Source organism: Ursus maritimus, unplaced genomic scaffold (assembly GCF_017311325.1).
Source record: "Ursus maritimus isolate PB19 unplaced genomic scaffold, ASM1731132v1 scaffold_28, whole genome shotgun sequence".
NCBI classification, from domain to species: Eukaryota; Metazoa; Chordata; class Mammalia; order Carnivora; family Ursidae; genus Ursus; species Ursus maritimus.
The window spans coordinates 36,763,587-36,782,620 of NW_024425341.1; positions in this window are offsets into that span (position 1 = coordinate 36,763,587).

Below are 19,034 nucleotides of genomic sequence, written 5' to 3' on the forward strand. Positions count from 1 at the left end.
AGAGGTGAGACACAGCATGGTGTGTGTGGGGCAGGCTTGGTGGAGGCGAGGATGGTCAGCATGGAGGGAAGAGCGTGGTGACAGATGAGTCTGAGTAGCTGTGGGCACAGGAGACAGTGATAGGTTTTAAACAGGAAAGTCCCATCACTCTGCTGGCTCTGTTGAGGATGGGTCGAAGAGAGTCCAGAAGAAGAAAGACCCACTTCTAAGCCCAGGTGAGAGACCCTAAGGGTCGGGGCTCCGCCGGCTTTGAGGTGCTGGGGGCAGCAGATGGCTACCCAGCTGCTTATTGCTTTGGCACAGAAAACTTAAGATTTTTACCTGTATTAACTCATACGGGGTTTTTTTTCCCTAGAAAAACATTTGAAACTTAAACAATACAAATTATGACCAAGAAGATGAGTAGAGAAATCCAAAAGTTATGCTCACAGGAGAGGGAAAAGAAATGGAAGAAGAAAGGCATGGCTAAGTGCCTGCTAATGAGTAGAACCTGCAGGACGTGGTGAAAAGGGTTCCTTTTCTGCTCCCATGTGTCCAATCTGTCACGACAGAATGTTTCTGAAAGAATTCAAAATGTACCTCTTCAGCTGAGCTCACTTTCTTAGCTATGAACTGAATTATCGAGGTCCACGTATTTCTTCGTGTACGTGTGGTCACTATAGATTTATTTCACCCTGCAACTGCATATACCGTGGCATCCCCCAAAACCTGTCCTCGGGGAGGGGGCAGTGAGCTTCACCCCGTAGGGGAGCTTTATCAAGCAGGCTGATAGAGGCGCGGGGCTAACAGTTGGGTGGGTTTGGAGATAAGATCTAAGTGTGGGTTGGGGAGCACAGAGCTACGTGGGTGCTCTCTGTTGGCGTTTCCTGCATAGACCTCTGGCAGAGAAATCCTGCCCCTCCCAGGGAAGAAATGGAGAAGGGATGGAGCTCAGCACTGTTCAATTTCCACGAATCTGCCTGATGCAGAGTAGACCCAGGGTAAGTGTCAGGTGTTAGGCAGAAGTTTGTGAAGGATTCTATTTTAAGAACAGAATACAAATCATATTGGAAACGAGCAAACACAACTCCTATACGTCTCGAACTTCATTAAACGAACCTGAATAGGTGGGGTTTTTTTAAAGTAACTGTTTATTACTGCTAACCAGATAATAAATTCTTTTTTGTTTAAGCTAGTACCAGAACTAATTCTATACCCAAATAAAGTACTTATGTCTGTTACTTTTATTTATCACTAATCATTAGTAAAACTTGTCATAAAGAGGCATCTTATTTCATATGGTATCCCACATATATTTTTAACCTTTCATTATGGAAATTTTAAATATCTACAAAAGTAGACGCAGCGCAATAACCCCAATGTACTTATCACCCAGTGTCAACATTCAGGACCTCATCATAATCGGGCTTCCTTTTACCCTCTTACCCTTTCTCTTGTTACTTTTTACATTTTTTACTTTAATTTTTTCTCCCTTTATTGTTTTAAAGCAATTCTTAAACATTTTATCTTTTTATCCTCAAAATTTTAGCATATGTCCCTAAAGATGAGGATTCTTCAAACAAGCAAACAAACAAACCTAACTACAGTAGACTTCTCGCTCTTAAACATTAACAGGAATTCTTTCACTGTCTATCTAGTCAGGGCTCAAATTTGTAACTATCTCTTAAATGTCACGAATGGATTTTTAATTGTTTGAGTCAGGACTCAAATAAGACACACACACAATGGCCTAAATGTTTAAGACTTCATTAATCTATAGGCTCCACTTCACCTCACTATTTTTTTAGACATTTATTTAGTTAGGGCACCGGGTCATTCTCCTACAGTTTCTCCCAACCTGGATTTTGGTAGTTGTCGCCCCATAGTGTGATTTAACATGTTTCTTTCCTCTCTGTATTTTCTGTTAATTGGTAATTGTACCTAGAGGTTAGTTTAGATTCAGGTTCTATTATTATTATTATTATTATTATTATTATTATTATTATTATATTTATTTTTTACTAGACTTCTTCATGGATGAAGTGCTTTTTCATTAGGAGACTCCTAACTTCTGGTTTTTTTGTCTTATTATGATGTTAACAGCTATTGGTACACAATACCTAGACCATCACATACATATTTTAATTTTAAAAGTTTTGATATAAAAGCTATTCAAATGGATTTTCTGAACAACCAAGATTTGTTGAGAGAGAATAGGCAAGTGTCGCCTGAGATTAACAACGGCAACAAAAAACACTTCTAAAAAAACCACGAATGCAAATAATTCCTAACGATCCCATCAAAGGTTTGTTTCATTTATCCAAATTACATGCCATGGATCAGCAAGCACCTTGACAAGGAAAGTTCTTTATGTGTGATATAAATCACCAATGCTTCCTTATTTAAAAACTGGATGATGATCACAGCTCTGTGACTCCATAGATCTGAGTTTCTAATGTTATGCAGAAGAACATAAAACCTGTTTATGCATTATAATGCAGCAATAATGTATCTTTTCGCAATCATTGGCATAACTAAATCTACTAACTTGCCTATAGCATGCATAATGACAAGTTCGCAAAATGATCGGAATTTTAAATTTTAATTCACCTGCCATCCAAATCCCCACAGCAATTAAAGAGAAAACCACACATATCAAATCAACAAATGACTTTAACTGAATAAGACTCAATTTATAGGGAGAGTATCTTCACAAGCCCTTTGAAGCCATAGCAAAACTAGAGTCCAACAGATATAATTGTATATTAAGGTAAGTCCTGATTGAAATGATTTGCTCCCACATCTTCTTTAAAATAAAGATTTATAGACGTTCAACAAAAAACATAATGTTAGTTTTGGTTGCCCCAAAGGTTATTTTCCCATGTTTCTGGCTACTTCTATGGAAGCAAAAATAAAATGAAGAGTTGAGATATTTATCTGGCTTGAGAAACGGCAAACTTTTTTCTGCGAAAGTCCAAGTAGTAAATATTTTAGGCCATTTGATCTCTGTTGCAACTACTTAACTATGCTACCATAGCAGAAAAGCAGCCTTGCACAATATGTCAATAAATGAACATGCTGTGTTCCAATAAAACTTTATTTATAAAATACAGGCAGCGGGCCTTTTTGGCCTGCGTGTAATAGTCTCCTGACCCCTAATATGGATAATTTAAGCCAAATTTTACTTGCAATTGAAGAAAATATTTTCTTCTCCCTCTAAATAATTGAGGTTGGCTGCCCACACTAATTGAGTTCAACAAAAGGTAGCTTAACTCTCCCCTTCATTTGGTATGTGTAGACACAGGTTTTGTTATATGTTTAAAGCAAGTCCTTTGAGAAGGCCAGCCACCTGTCTGAGTTTATTAGAATTAATGAGGGATAACAATGGATCGTCCTGTGTAGAACAAAAGAAATCTGTCAGAAGGAGGTTCAATACTTAATGGAGGCATTGTGCATTTCCCCTTGATTTTATAAAGCAACCACTTCAAAGTTGAAGACCAAAGAAAACTTGAACACCAGAAAAGAGGAGGAGAGAGAGAGAGAGCAAGAAAAGGATTTTATTTGTCAGGGTCAGAAATCAATCATTAACTGTAACATTAAACATGAACTTTGTATTCCTGTTACTTCAAACAACAATAACAATAAAACCTCACGATCCATTTACAGTTGGCAACACTCTTTAAAGAAGTTGTCTGAATTGTCCCATTGTCTGAAATTAAAAATGTTCACTCTATCTTTGTTTACAATTAACTTTTGTTAGAACACCGATTATCTAATTGTATAAAATAATAATTCCTTGTAAAGACGTCTTGCAATGTTAAGGGTTTTAAAATAGTATATTTTTAATATGCTTTCTAAGCCCAAATGAATATATTCCAGAGAGCAAAGACAATTTATTTTAGTCTGAAATTTAAAAAGAATGTATCTATAATTTGTCTTGAATTTTCCAAGATTAATTTTTGGATGAATCTGGCAGAATTTAAATCAAAGTTATATCTTATTGTATTTGAAACTCTATAGAGGAGCCTAATGCGAACCCCATGGTGGACATATAAGGAAAATGCCTTTTAAGTTGTGATCAATGGAGATGCCCTGAAACCTAGAGATCCAGAAGGAACTTGATTTCTTAGGGTGAAGTGATTGTTTTCTTTGCTGGGGAGCACAAATACTTCTTTTATGCTTAGACTTGTTTCCAAAGGACATTTTCTGGAGGTTGTCCAACTTGTTTTGCTAATGTTAAAAAGATAACTCACAAACATTCAACAAATTATCTAACTCTTGCCATTTGCACTTTCCTTAATTCTATGAAGTGCCAAGTATTGAAGACTGCTCCACGGTCCACAGGCATTATGTTCTGGCTCAAGGGAAAATTAAACTTTTGAAACATAAGGAAAGATTTTACAGTGTGTAGTCTTTTCCTTCAAATGAGGCTTGACATTTGAAAACTTTAAGATTGAGGACACAGATAAATGATCTTTTTACATACAGAAGGAAGAGAAGGAATTGGTAAACAAGCTTATAACTGCTGTGTATAAAATCTGCTAATGATCCTGGTAATGGGAGACAGATTAAGGAATGCATTTTGCACGGGTTTATCCCCGTAGCAGCTACAGTGAAGAACTACGATTTTGGCATTCTGTTCCCAAGACAGTTTTTGTAACGAAAAAAAAAAAAAAAAAAAAGCAACACAGATTACACAGTGATGGACACTGTTAATTATATTTACATATTCATAGAGACGGTCTTCACACTACTTTAGCACAAACTTGAATTGAGATCTAAAACCAGTATTTGTACTTCATGCTGAAGCTATAAATATGGAACATGTCCTCAGTACTTGTTCTCGCTTGTGTGCTTCTGATCTCATCGCAGCAAGGCTTGTTTTGAGGGAATTTCTGGCTGCACTAGGCTCATTTGTACAGTCTTAGATCTGATGACCTTTACATTTCTGACCTCCGAAATAATCTTCTTCAGCTTTGGAGGAAAAAGAGATGGGTCAATACAGTTTTAATTACACAACTCCTGGCAGGGGCCTTGTTAACAGAATACAGACTCCACGATACGAAATGCGATCTAGGCATCCTTTACGTTTGTTTACATTTTCTTCTCCCTCCAATGGTACTAACTGAAGAAATACGGGTTTTAGAGCAGAGTGAGGAAAGACGGCTCATCTGCTCATTAAGTCTGAGACTATCCTTGTGTATCTGTTTTTTCTGGAAGCACATTTCCAATTAAAGCTACACTGTGGTTTTTGGAAAAGGATAAAGCGTTTTCTGGAAAATGAAGCACGTGGTATTATCTATAGGGCAGCCATCACTCTAATATTATTTTGTGAGTATCTTTTGAGGTTGCGACCATTTCTGGTTTAGCTACACTGTTACATACAAGCGAGTCCGTAAGTTCTGACCCTGTGAAAGGCTACGCTTCCCTGAGAGGAGGAATTCTGACGAGGTGTCAGCAAGTTCTCGCAGACCCAGATCAAGACAACTAGAAGGGGGATAACAAAATCCTTTCATGATGTTACGAATGGATGATTTTCAGTTAGAGGCTTTTAGCTGAGGATTACAGAGCCAGGCAAAAAATGACTAAGTTGCAATGCTTTGGAGAAAAACTTCATCTCTGTGTTGCCATTTGCCTTCTAGACATTTTCCAACAGATCTGGCCATGGGCTGGGATTTGTTTTAGAATTTGAAGGGTTTTAAAGGAGCGTCTTCCTAGATAACAAGAGTCCCCAGCACAAGAGCCCATCTTTGGGAAAGGAAGAATTGTGAGATAATTCCTTACTTTATCAAGTAAGGAAGAACTAAGAGCAAGGCATGACATTGTGGCTTGGAAAAATGGTTGGCTTTGGTAAATAAAAACCTGATATTGCCTTTGGAAAAAGTTGTTCCTGATCAATTTTTTTTTTTTTTCCTGTGGAATGGTTAGGTTGCGAGTCAATTCTCTGGGTAATGAGGTTGTGTCTACATAGTCAGTTGGGGATTCTTCATAGAATTCAAGTCAATTTAGTTATGTATTGTTTAGTTTTTGAAGACTCTTTATTGTAGTCCACAGACAAAAGTGCACATTTTCTGAATGTATACAGCTTACAAATTGTCACAATCATCACTATAGTATCCAGCCTCCACATCAAGAAATAGAACATTACCAGCCTCTGGAAGCTCTGTTTATGTTTCTTTCCAGACACTTCTCCCTCTCCTAAGGTAACCACTATTCCTTATTTCTCAGTTATAGATTACTTTTGATTTTTCCTAACTTTGTATAAATTGAATCACAGAGAATGTATTCTTTTGGGTCTGGCTTCTTTGTTTGACATTATATTTGTTAGATTTATCTATATTACTAGGGGTAGTTTTAGACTGTTTATCTTCATTGCTGTGTGTATTTTATTGTGTGAATATATCACAACTTATTTATCCATTCGACTATTTTGTGGGTAGCTCCCAGTTTTAATGATTAGGAATAGTTCTGCTCTTGGTCATTAACGCACACGTTTTTGTTTTTTTTTTTTTTTTGGTGACGGTGTCTATGCATTTCTGTTGTATACATTCTTGCCTTTAAAAAGTACACTTTGTTATAGTTATTTAAGAGTATTTGCCAGCTCCAATATTCAAATCATCTGTCAGTCTGCATCTATTGGTTTACTCTTTTCCTCTTGATTATTGGTCATATTTTCTTGGCTCTTGCATGCTTAGTAATTTTTGATTTTATGCTGTAAGTTATCATTAAGAGTCACAGAGGGTCCAAAAGGCTTTGTCTCCCATCAAAGTGCAGGCAGACAGATACAGAGTAAGGGGAGCATCCCCTCAATCCAGTCAGAGACTGCACTGGGCCAGGGCTGAACGGGTTGCAGTGTTAGTAAAAAATAATGACATCTTGCTTGCTCCCATTCCTTGAATGTAGTTCTCTGATATTTTGATTGAAAGACCATTAATTATCCTTCTCTTCAGTCTTTCCTTAAAGACCCCAAGAGATCCAGCTCTGTGCTTTGAACGTTCCCAGTCCAGCTCTCAAGCCGCCTTTCCCAGGCAATTTTGAGAAATGGCAAAGTCTTAAGGAAGGACGGATCCTGTACTTGAGGCAGATTTCTCCCCCGGCAGGCATGTTCCCTCAGCCCTGTGAACCTTCAGGAAATCTCGTTCTGCCTTTAGGAGTTTAAGCCCTGGCTCTACAACCTTTTACAAAACGTCAGAACTCAGCCCATGTCCCGTGAGGTAAACAGCAGTATATTTGCAGCGCTTCCAAGTTTCCATGTTGTCTTCCTGCACAACACAACCGCGACGTGCTTTTCTGGTTTCTCTTTCCCGTGCTCAACAGCTCTGATCGGACCCTAGGCTACACTCAGCCTTAGCCTAGAACCAGCAAATGCCTATCACCAGATACCCTTATCATATTTCTGTCCCCCTGAAATTTTAGTTGGTTTACTGTTTGTTGTTTCCATAGCTCTCTGATGTCTTCACAAACCTATTACTCTTAAATCTATCTCTCTTTTTCCGCTTTGGCAGCACAAAGGCTTTGGCCCCTCACCACATCCTACATCTCAGAAACAGAAGTCAAGTATAGTAATTTCAACTACAGGTTGTAATATAGAATTCTTTGTATTTTACAGAGTGAGTACATTCTCTCAATTTGTATTCTCACAGCAATTCTGTGAATTAAGCCGATGTGCATCAGTCTTTCTATTTTATGGATTAGGGACTAGGGTCTAATAAATTAAATCTCTTGCAAAAAATCAATCTGCCAAGGGGCAGAGAAGGACCTTTTACCTTTCAATTCCCTAAAATCCGGTGCTATTTACTGCACTCCACAACTATGTTTAACACATAAATACAAACACAGTCACAAACAATTTGGCAGACATTTACATATCAAACACAGATTTGAGACCAGTAGGATAATTTTATATGTCTTGTTTTTTTTAAACTTGATACCAGTGGGGGAAAAAATAAACACAACTGGAAACCTATATACATGGTGGGGTTAATAGGACACTAAAAACTATAGCCCTCCCCCACCAAATTCATCCTGCCCTCTGTCACGGGTAACGCCTAGAATGTCATCATTCTGACTTTAAACCTTTGGGTAAATGCAATCTTCCTGCGATTCCGTGTCAAAACACAGATATTCCTGTTTTTTATATCATGAGGAGAACGAAACTTTCAGAGGATGGAAACATGTAAGAAGTGAGCCAGAGTGCTGAAGTGTACCAAAGTGAAAAGAACGGATAACGCACAGATGGACAGTGCACACGTGTCAGAACGCCAACACAGGCGCAGGTGAACTGCGGACAGCGGGATGGTCAGAGAAGACCAGTGTGGTGAGGGGTCAGGTAACCATAAAGTGGTAGATGTGATAGGAGAAAGAAACCTGAGGGGTATGCTGAACTGTCATCTAGTACGAGGGAGAGATCGACAGTCTGAAAGTCGGATGGTGTGGGCGTATCTGCTCGGGCTCACAGCATGAATGTCATTAGAGGACAGCAGCTTCCAGTTCAACCCTGTCCCCAGATCTTCCCAGTACCTTTTGTTCATTGATGTTTCCTCTCTGCCTCTTGAAAACATTTGTGCTTATAACCCTTGACTAGTTAAATCACTTTATTTTGTAGATGAGATCCTGAGCCTGGAAAGTGGCACATCCGGCTTAATGAAGCATGTCCTTCTTGTCGTTATTCTCAGAAAGCACCTCCTCATATTAGTTCATAAACTGTCCATCATTAGTTTACCCAGTGGTTATCTCACTGCACAATGTGCTTTAAAAAAAAAGAAAAGAAAAAAACCCCACTTTTCTTTCCACTAGACTATCTCTACCTTCCCCCACCCATAAAAGAACAGACATTTTTGCTTCAGGTGATTGATAAAAGGCCGATGAGTACAAAATATGAAGCAGATTTCAACCTACCTATAATAATTAACACTATAAATTTCAGTTGTCCCAAAAAGGANNAGCGGTTTTGAAATAACACACACTCTGTCATTGGAAGTGTTCAAGCCAAGGTTAGGGATACTGAAGAAGGAATTCCTATATTGGAGGGAAGTTTGACTTTGAGATCTCTAAACTGCCTTCCAAGTTAAGAAACATATGTAAGTCCTAATCTGGATCTGTAGCATCTGTAAATTTAGCATCTGGATATCTACACTGGAACCCATCTCCAGTTCCAGAACCACACCTTTACTATTTGAGCACTGTGTCTATCTCTGTGTGACCTAAGACATATAAACTTGTTTGTGCGCTCACATATTTGTTTAATATAAATGTATCCCATATTTATTGTGAATGATACAGCATTTTGGGGGCTGTTGAGGAAACAACAGTGGACCAAAACAGTGTTGTGGCTAGAAGCAGCCACGTCCAGTGAGATTGTTTAGGATTAAAGGACACGATTTTGGAGTAAGGTAGCAGGGAAAGAGGTTGAGGATTCTATTTGACATCTTTGACTTAATCTGTGAGTTGATGAAACACTGCCATGGAATATTTGCTAGTGTTTAGATCTCTATCCAAAGTAGTCAGAGGCCTTGTGTTCTGGGAGGTTGTGCTGACATAAGCAAACCACTGCTGGGTCTGGGCAGGGATTGCAACCACTGAACTGGATGAGAAAGGAGGGTCCTACCAAGAGATTTTGTATCCATGTAAGTAAAGAATTCTAAAGGAGTTAAAGATTTTGTTTTCGTTCTCTCTCTTTTTCTTTTTCCTTGTGAAATAGAGAAATAAAACACTTTGTTCCATTGTAAAACTAACTAATGAAATGTTTGGAGATCCATAAGGCTAGACAATATGGCAAGGCTAATTGAGTTTTTAGAAAATTTCATTTCTTTAAATAAAACGCACAAACACATGGAAGAGTTTGCAAACTTCCTATAATTTGGAAGCAACTACTTTCTTGGCTCAAAATTTCGATAGTTTGTTTTCCTACAACTAATGTGACAGATTGAAATGGAGAAAAGAAAAGTAGAAAGGGATGGTATTAGTCCTCTAGTTTGAAACGTTCAGCAACTCGAAGGCCATGGAATAGAGTACAAAGTTCTGAATTGTTTTACTACTTTCTTATAGGAAAAGTACTTTTGGGGGGAAGAAAACAAACTTTTTGCCTAATGAGACACCATTCCTTTTCCAAATACCTATAAACACCAGCAAATTTCTTTCTAGCATCTTGCTCCATGTGGGACCTTTAGATTGCAATATTTCTATGAGGTAGGCTTGAATTAGTGTATCTAAGAATCCATTCCCAAATCTGAGGTTATGAATATTTACTGCTATGATATATTTAAGAGTTTTACAGTTTTAGCTTTTACATTTAGATTTTATCTATTTTGAGTTAATTTTTATATATGATGTGAGGTAGGGGTCCAACTTCATTGCTTTGGGTACAGATATCCAGTTGTGTTCTATTACTTAGTATCTTTTTGGGAAAGAAAACTAACTTGTTGACCCATAAGAAAGCCATTTCTTTTCTAAAAAAATTATCAGCAAATTTCTTTATAACATGCTGCTCTATGTAAGACTTTTATACCATGATAAATTTTGTAAGAAGTCTGCTTGAGTTATAAATGTTGAAATTTGAACTTGCCTTCTGTCAGTTGAGAGGCTAGTGCATTTCAGGATATGTAGTAAGTTAGTATTATTTACTAATTATTTGTTAAAGGAGGATTGTTGGTGAGGTGAAATGTACTGAGAGAATAACTTTTGAGTTCAAAACCAAATTGCTACCACACATTTCTGTGACAATAAGGAAGCTACCGAACCATCCTGAGCTTTGTTTTCTTATCTATCAGATAAGGACAATAGTGTGTATCTCCTATGATGTGTTATGATGATTAAATGTGATAATGTATGTAAAACTGCCTTAAAAAATAGCTCAATAAAAATTTATTAGGATTGACTTGATTTGGCTCTAAGATAAATTCATTTTGGGGATGTAGATCTTCATATATTCTTTTGTTACAGCAGCTTTATTGAGTACACTTGCTATTACAAATGCACACATTGACATTAAATTGCACATATTTAAAGCATACAATTTGATACATTTTGATGTACGCATATATCCATGAAAGCCCCACCACAGTTAAGATAGCGAACAAATGCATTACCCACAAAAAATGTCCTCTTGTCTCTTTGTAGTCACTCTTTCCTGCACCTGCTGGTCCTTCCTTCCTTAGGCAACCACTGATCTCTGATCTGCTACTACAGATTAGTGTGTATTCTCCAGAGTTTTATATAAATGGAATTACACAGTATGTATTCTTTTCTGTCTAGTTCCTTTCACTTAGAATAATGATGCTGAGATTCATGCTTACTGTTGAGTGTATCAGTAGTTCATTTATTTTTATTGCTGCTTGCGTTCCACTGTACGGATATGTCACACTTTGTATATTTATTAACCTGTTGATGGACACTTGGTGTGGCTCCATTTTGGGGGGTACTAAAAATGAAGATGTAGGAAGGAGGAATGAACAGGTGAAGCACAGAGGATTTTTAAGGCAGTGAAACTACTTTATATGATACTATAATGGGGGACACACGTTATAATAAATTTGTCTAAACCCATAGAATGTACAACACCAAGAGTGAAAGCTAATGTAAACTATGGACTCTGGGTGATGATGTGTCAACGTAGGTTCATTAACTGTAACAAACATATCACTCTAGTCGTGGATGTTGGTAATGGGGGAAGCTACCTTTCACTCAATACCTAAACCTAAGCCTGAAACTGCTCTAAAATATTAAATCTATAAAAAAATTTTTTTAATATCCATGCACAGGTTTTTGTATGAACATATGAATTCAGTTCTCTTGTATAAACATTTAGGAATAGAATGGTTGGAACGTATGACATGTATATATTTAACTTTTTAGAAAACTGCAAAAATGCTTTCTGAAATAGTTGTACTATTTTTTATTTCCACCCATCATGTATAAATTCCAGTTTCTCCATAACCTCTCTCTCCCTTGGCACGGTCGGTCTTTTAAATTTTACTCATTCTACTGGTGTGAAGTAGTATCTCATTGTGGTTTTAACGCGCACTTCCCTGTTGATTAATGATACTGAGTTTTTATTTATGTGCTTGTCATTCGTACACCTTTGGTGAAGTGTCTGTTGACACTCTTTACCCAATTTTTATTTGGTTGTTTTGTTTTCCTGCTGAGTTTTGAGAATTTATCCTATAGACCAGATACAAGTTCTTTATCAGGTAAATGTTTCGCAAATATTTTTTCCTAATTTGTGGCTTGTCTTTTTATTCTCTCAACGGTCCTATCAAAGAACAGAAATTTTTAATGTTGATGTAGTTAAATAGGCCAATCTGCTTTTTGTCATCATCATCGTTGCTGTTGTTGGGTTTTTTTGGTGTTGTGTCTAAGCAATTTTTGCCTAGCTTAAGGTCACAAATATTTCTTTAGTTTCTTTTAGGAGTTTTCTAGTCTTAGGTCTTACATTTAGGTCTATGATCCACCGGAGCTCTTATATGTGATATAAGGTATGCATCGACATTTATTTTGTTGCACATTTATATTCCAATTATTATTCTATTACCATTTGTTGAAAAGACTTCTTTCTCCACTGTATGGTCTTTGCATCTTTCTCAAAAATTAGTTGTCTATATAAGAGTCTATTTCTGAACTCAATTCTCTTCTATTGATCTACGTATCTACTTGGATGCCAATAACACAGTGCCTTGATAACTGTGGCTTTTAATAAGTCCTGAAATTAGTAGTAAAAATCTAGTTTTGTTCTTCTTTTTTCAAAGTTGTTTTTGATTATTATAGGTCCTTTGAATTTCTGTATACATTTAAGCATGAGCTTGTGTTTGTTCTTCTCAGATTATGTTGAATCTATACTTCTATTTATTAAGACACAAATCTTAACACTGAGTCTTTTGACCCATAGAACAGTACATAGAACAGTGCTTAGGTTTTCTTTATTTTTCTCAGCAGTGTTTTGTAGTTTTCATTGTAGAGGTATTTCACATTTTTGATGCTACTGTTAATGGTATTCCTTGTTAAATTTCAGTTTCCATTTGTTCATGACTAGTCTATAGATATAACATTGACTTTTCTATATTGATCTGGTATCCTGCAAACTTGCTAAAATCATTTATTAATTCTAGTGGCTTCTTTTGTAGATCCCAATGAATTTTCTACATAGACGACTTTGTCAGTTGTAAATAAAGACAGTTGTACTTATTTCTGTCCAATCGGGATGCATTTTATTTCTGTTTTTTGTAATATTGCACTGGCTAGAAGCTCTAGTTCAATGCTGAATAGAAATGGTGAGAACAGATGACCTTGATATAATGTTCTTTGTGTTTCTTGAGCTTTGTGTTTATTGAACTTCTCGAATCTGTGGTTTTATAGTTTTAATCAAATCTGGAAATATTTGACTATTATTTCTTCAAATTTTTTTCTTTTGTTTCCCTCTTTTCTCTCTTTTCCCTCAAGGATGCCAATGAAACATGTATTAGGCTTTCTGATGTTGTCCCACAGTTCACTGATGCTTTTTCACTTTTTTTGGGGGGGGTGTTTTAATACTTCTTTTTCTTCAAGTTCATAATATTTTCTTCTGCAATGTCTAGTCTGTTGTTACTCCCAATCAGTGTATTTTTTAAATTCCCTTCCCCTGCTTCCCCGACTAAAGCAACACCCTTCTGAGTATTCTACCCAATGCCTTGGAATTATGATGTTTTCCAGTATGCTTAGTAGAACAGGAACTACTTTTTCCTCTGTGTGCAAGCCTGGCACTGTTCCCTTGAATCCTTCTAATGGTTCTCCCCCTCCTCTTGGGTGGTTTGGTCACTCATCAGTGCTCTCCTAGATACTCAAATGGGCTCTCCACAGATCTCCAAAATCCTCTCTCTGTGCAGTTCTTGGGCTTTGTGCAAAGAATACACCTTGCAGAATTATTCATACTTTATAAACCAGGGGTCAGCAAACTATTTATATAAAGGGCCAGATGGTAAATATTTTAGGTTTTGCAGGCCATGTGGTCTCTGTTGCAACTATTGATTCTGCCATTAAAACATTAAAGCACTTATAGTATGTAAATGAATGGGCACGGCTATGTTCCGATAAAACTTCACGCGCAAAAGCATGTGGCAGGTCAGATTTAGGTTACGGGCCTCAGTTTATTGACTAGTGACTGCCTTTTGGATTTTGTTTTATTTTGTTTTTGTAGTTACTATCTCTTGGATGGAATTTAAGACAGAAAAGCTCATTCCATATTCAAAGTCGAAAGAAGAGTATACTGCTATTGAAAATGTTCAGATTGGTGTCTACTGACACTTGGGTTCATTATTTTTGTCTTCTGTTTCTGGAATGCTAAGTAGTGAATCATTTGATGCTGACATTTAAGCTAATTGCTCTTTAATGTACATTTGACATATGAGGCAACATATTGCAATCTAAAAATAATTAAGATAAATCATTTGCTTATATTGCTGTGGAAAAGACCAACTATGCTCCATCCTCCTCCCTCAGAGTGTCTGAACCAGAGGATGCCACAGTCGAGAGAGAATGGGTACTTGCTGCTCCTGTCACACCTCAGTGTCTCGGTGCAGTAACCAGGACCAGCACACGGAGCACTGGTGGCAGCTCCCAGGATGCCCTCTCTGTCATCAGACAACCTCTCCAGATGGGGCTGCATTCCAGGGTTTGCTCTCCTGAATTCCTCTGGAGTGCTTTGGCAGGCAGCCAGTGTGCTCTGAAGGATTACGTTCTGCTCCCTCCCTCTCCATAAACCCCACAGAGGATTTCCCTCTTTAAAAGACTGGCTCCAACCAGCAGGTCCAATAAGTGGGCCTATTTGAAAGTTGAATATCTTGGGAATTATGCTGCACAAACAGGTCATAGTTGAATAACTAGTATGTGCAAATTGACTTTTCTCTTTGGGGTGGGTGGTGGGAAACCGTTATTGTTTTCTCTAGGGAGATTACCATCCTATAACAACTGTCAGGGGCACAATACATGTTTGAGTAGAGTGGATCATTTGTTTCTATGGGCACCCCACTTTCAGTTGTAAAGTTAACTGATCATATTTCAAAAGCATGTTATAATGTATGTTCTTAAAAGGAAATCTTTTCTCTTTGTTAAGCAAGTAAAGGTTTCCAACTTTATTCTATGTGATTACATATTATGAAATCAAAAGGCTATCAGTTATTTCTATACAAAGCTAATTTTTAGTTTTTTGTAAATACAGATTTTTGGCAAGCTTTCAAATAAAATGCATGTGCCATTTTTTGATATTGTAATTTTTCAAACAGAGGTCCATTCTATGAACAGATTTACCACATTTAATTAAATAAGTATTCATTTAACACATATTATATGTAATGCATCTTTGTTATAAAGTAACCTCTATGATAGCTAAAACTATGTGTGTCTTTCTCATCACTGTATCCTTAATGGCTAGAGGAACCCGACACATAGTTATATCATTAAATATCTTACAGTAAATGAGTGAATGGATATAACTGACCTTCCTGGGTGGGGTGACTGAATAACTACTGAAATGAAAAAAGGTAAATATGCTTACAGAAAATAGTAACTTCATTTTTATAGTGTTTAAAGTGGGGAGGGTCTTCTCTGCTGAGCAGAGCTTAACTAGGCAGTGTTATCTTCCAAGAAGGTCTTTGATGGCAAGACATTTTATAGAGAACATCGGAGAAAACAGTCTTACTTCTAGAACAATCTTTTTTGTTGTTATTATTACTAGTTTCTATCTATATTGAACTGTGGTTAGAAACGATAGTTTGTATTATAGTGGTTCTTTGCAATTTGTCTTTGAATCACTTTTCGTCTGCCTCTGCAAAGTGGATTTCTAGCCACCCCCACTTTACCCTATTGCTGACCCTGTAGGCTTTCTGGGTTCTGGTTCTTGGCAGAGATCTCAGACCCTATAAAGACATGAAACCAAAGTTCAAGGCCACCCAAAACTGGTAGATGCTTAACTGCCTAGGACTGTTTTCACTTCATTTCTGACCATACAGTTGCTTCCTTATTTTTCCCCTGAAGCTCACCCATTCATACATAAGGGAGTATGAATATTTCTCACAGCACTCTCATAGGGTTCACAATGGAATGTCCAGGTCTCTTGGTGAAATACTGTGAGATACAGACATCTTCTCTCAAGGTTCAAGGTTCCTTCTCCCCATGTCTTTAGGGCCAGGAAGGAGGGGTAAAGAGTGAGAAAGCGAGTCGTAAGCACTCGGTTTTGGCATCACTATCTATTCAATTGGAACAAGGTTTGATCGTGGTAGAGATTGATAATGCAGGAAGCTGGAAGACAGAAATTTGGTTCAGAAAATGTGGCATACTTTTAAACTAATTAAAACTTCTTGATCATGTTCTAATGGTCAGCTGTCTCCTGTGCAAAATGGGAGTGAGGATAGAGCCACGAGTTTCTAACTTTGCTTGCAATGTTTAACATGAGCAAAGTGCTATTTAAAAAAATAATCTTAGAATTCCATCGAATTTTATCACCTTTATTCATTGTTGGAAATAACAATTTAAATTGTTTATTATAACATGTTATAAATGCTACTTTTTTATTCATGTGAAATAATATAGTCTATTACTATTATTTAGTGTTTTACTTAGAGCCATTGTCCTGCAGTGACTGTAAAAAGATATTGTCCCTGTCTTCCAGAAATGGTTATTGTCCAAGTTGAGCTGAAACTGAACCACTATCACTATAGACCAGGCTGTATTGGTAGTATACTTTGTGTGTATTAACATAGTTATTTTTATGCCCTTCATTCGCAGATCGTCATACACCTTTCCCAGTGTGTGTATGTACCTATTTTCCAAGTTGATACATGAATAATAAACAAGGATGTCAGTAGCATAGTCATAAAGCAATGGAATATCTTAGGAATTTTAGGAAAACTATATATATCTGTATATATATCTATATCTATATCTATATCTATCTATCTATCTATCTATCTTACATTTTACTACTCAAGGTGTAAGTGAAAGATACTAGAAGACCCATATAAAGGCGTTAATAAACCCAAATTTTAGTAACTCAGCAACTACTTCTCCTATATAATACAGCTTTTGCATCCACAGTTCAAGTGGCTTAAATTTCATTATTTAGTCGTTACTCAGTTGTTATTCCTATGAGAGAGTGAGTCATGAAATTTCTGTTTCCATCATACTTAAACTCAGAATTTCAGGCAGTTTTATGAAACCTACATGCTTTATGATATTTTGCCTCCTTTTTCCTTACTGTTTACCTTGGAGAGTGTATAAAGATTCTTAACTTACTACCATGTAATCAAGTTCATCTTAAGGCTGAGGCAGGTAACAAGTTGCCAACCATAGTATTTTTAAGGGCTTTATAGAAATGATCTACCCCTTATAGCATTAAAAAAAATCACACAGACCAAGAATCCAGGCACTGGAGTACGAGAGGAAGAGCTTGGGATTGACGTCCTAGCTATCACTCGCTAACCGTATGAAGTGTAGGTCAAGGAAGCTGAAATGCCAATTACAAACAGTTCTACCTAATCCTATCTGTGCAAGGCTGGCACGTTTCCTAACCTCACGAGCTTCGGTTTTGTCCACAGAAAAATGATACTGCTCTACACAGAAGACGGCCATCACGCATAAACAAAGTAGTGTATTTTATTGCCTTTAAACCATTAAGTGCTATAAATATGTGCTGTAATCACTATGCATTGTAGAGTATTGTGGATTCTAACTTGCATTTTCACTTTAACTCCTATGATTTTAATTTTATCTGGAAATTATTTTTATATGGGTTGGGAGATAAAGAAATGTGAGAATATTGGAAAAGTAGAGGTTAGGATCACACCCAATCAAGGGAAATGAAAAGATCACTTTTTAGGAAAGAAAAAAAATAAGCAGTATCTTTCAAATTTTATTTTGTTTTTTTGAGAATTTAAAATAAATTTTAGGAGTGATTGGGCTGTTCCTTTGGGCAACTGGTTCTCTTCATTATCATTATCATCACATCCTTATCCTTAGCTTCATTCACAGATATAATAAAAATAAAAAATAATAATGTATTTCCCTAAAATAATAAAAATAAAGTAAAGTAGACTCCCTCATTAATGGCGTGGGGAGTCTCCAAAAAGGTGTACAAAGGACTGACAGTGTTTTCTAGAACTCACTCATGGGGGAGTTGCTACAGAGGCCTCATTTTCCTCTTGCGAGAGGAGGTCTCTGCCCAACACCTGGCAACAGTCTACGATAAAACTGTTCACACCCAGGCTCTGAAATACTTATGGGTGAGCGGTAAGAGATTTTTGATATTGTTATAGAAACTAAGCCAAAAGTAGAAATTCGTTAAATGCAGGTAGGTGAGTATTTGGACACACACACACACACACACACACACACACACACACACACATCCCCAATGCATGTGCATGCAGCAACACTGCTCATTTCCAAATTTACCAAGATGAAGCAAGCTACAATCTGGTAAATGTACTGAACTCCATGTGTTTCACATACCTTAGCAAATCTGAAACAATTCCTTTGTGTTAAACCAAAAAATGTCTGTCAGGAAAGCAGGCAGGTATCTGCCCCCTAACAGGGCTGGAGGAAAAGGCCACAGGAGCACAGAAGCTGACGGGGTTGCTTACAGAGTCTCAGACTGGTGGGCATCTCCCCAGGAGAGAGGGGCCAGGGAGCGGAAGGCAGCAGACCATGAGGAAGAGCGCTGTCTGTCGTGACGGAGGCCAGCTGGCCCACTGAGGGAGCACGGAGCTCAAGCTGCTCACGGGCTTGGGGGGTGTCTTCAACTGTGATGTCACAGCTGGCTCGGGTATCACAAATTCCCAATTTCATGCTTTTTATGAATAATGGCTCAGTGGTTAGTACCCAGCCAGAGGAATTCAAAATAAAAAATGTTTTGCTGCTTGTGACACTTGAGAGGACCACAGAAAGCAGACTTTTATACATCTTCTAGTCAATGCACTGTCTACTAATCTACCTCGTATGAGTCACTGAGAGAAAAATTCAAATGGTTTTCAGAACAGAGATCTGAGGGTCTCAAATATGTTAAATTGACATTTCTAATATTTTCCAAACAA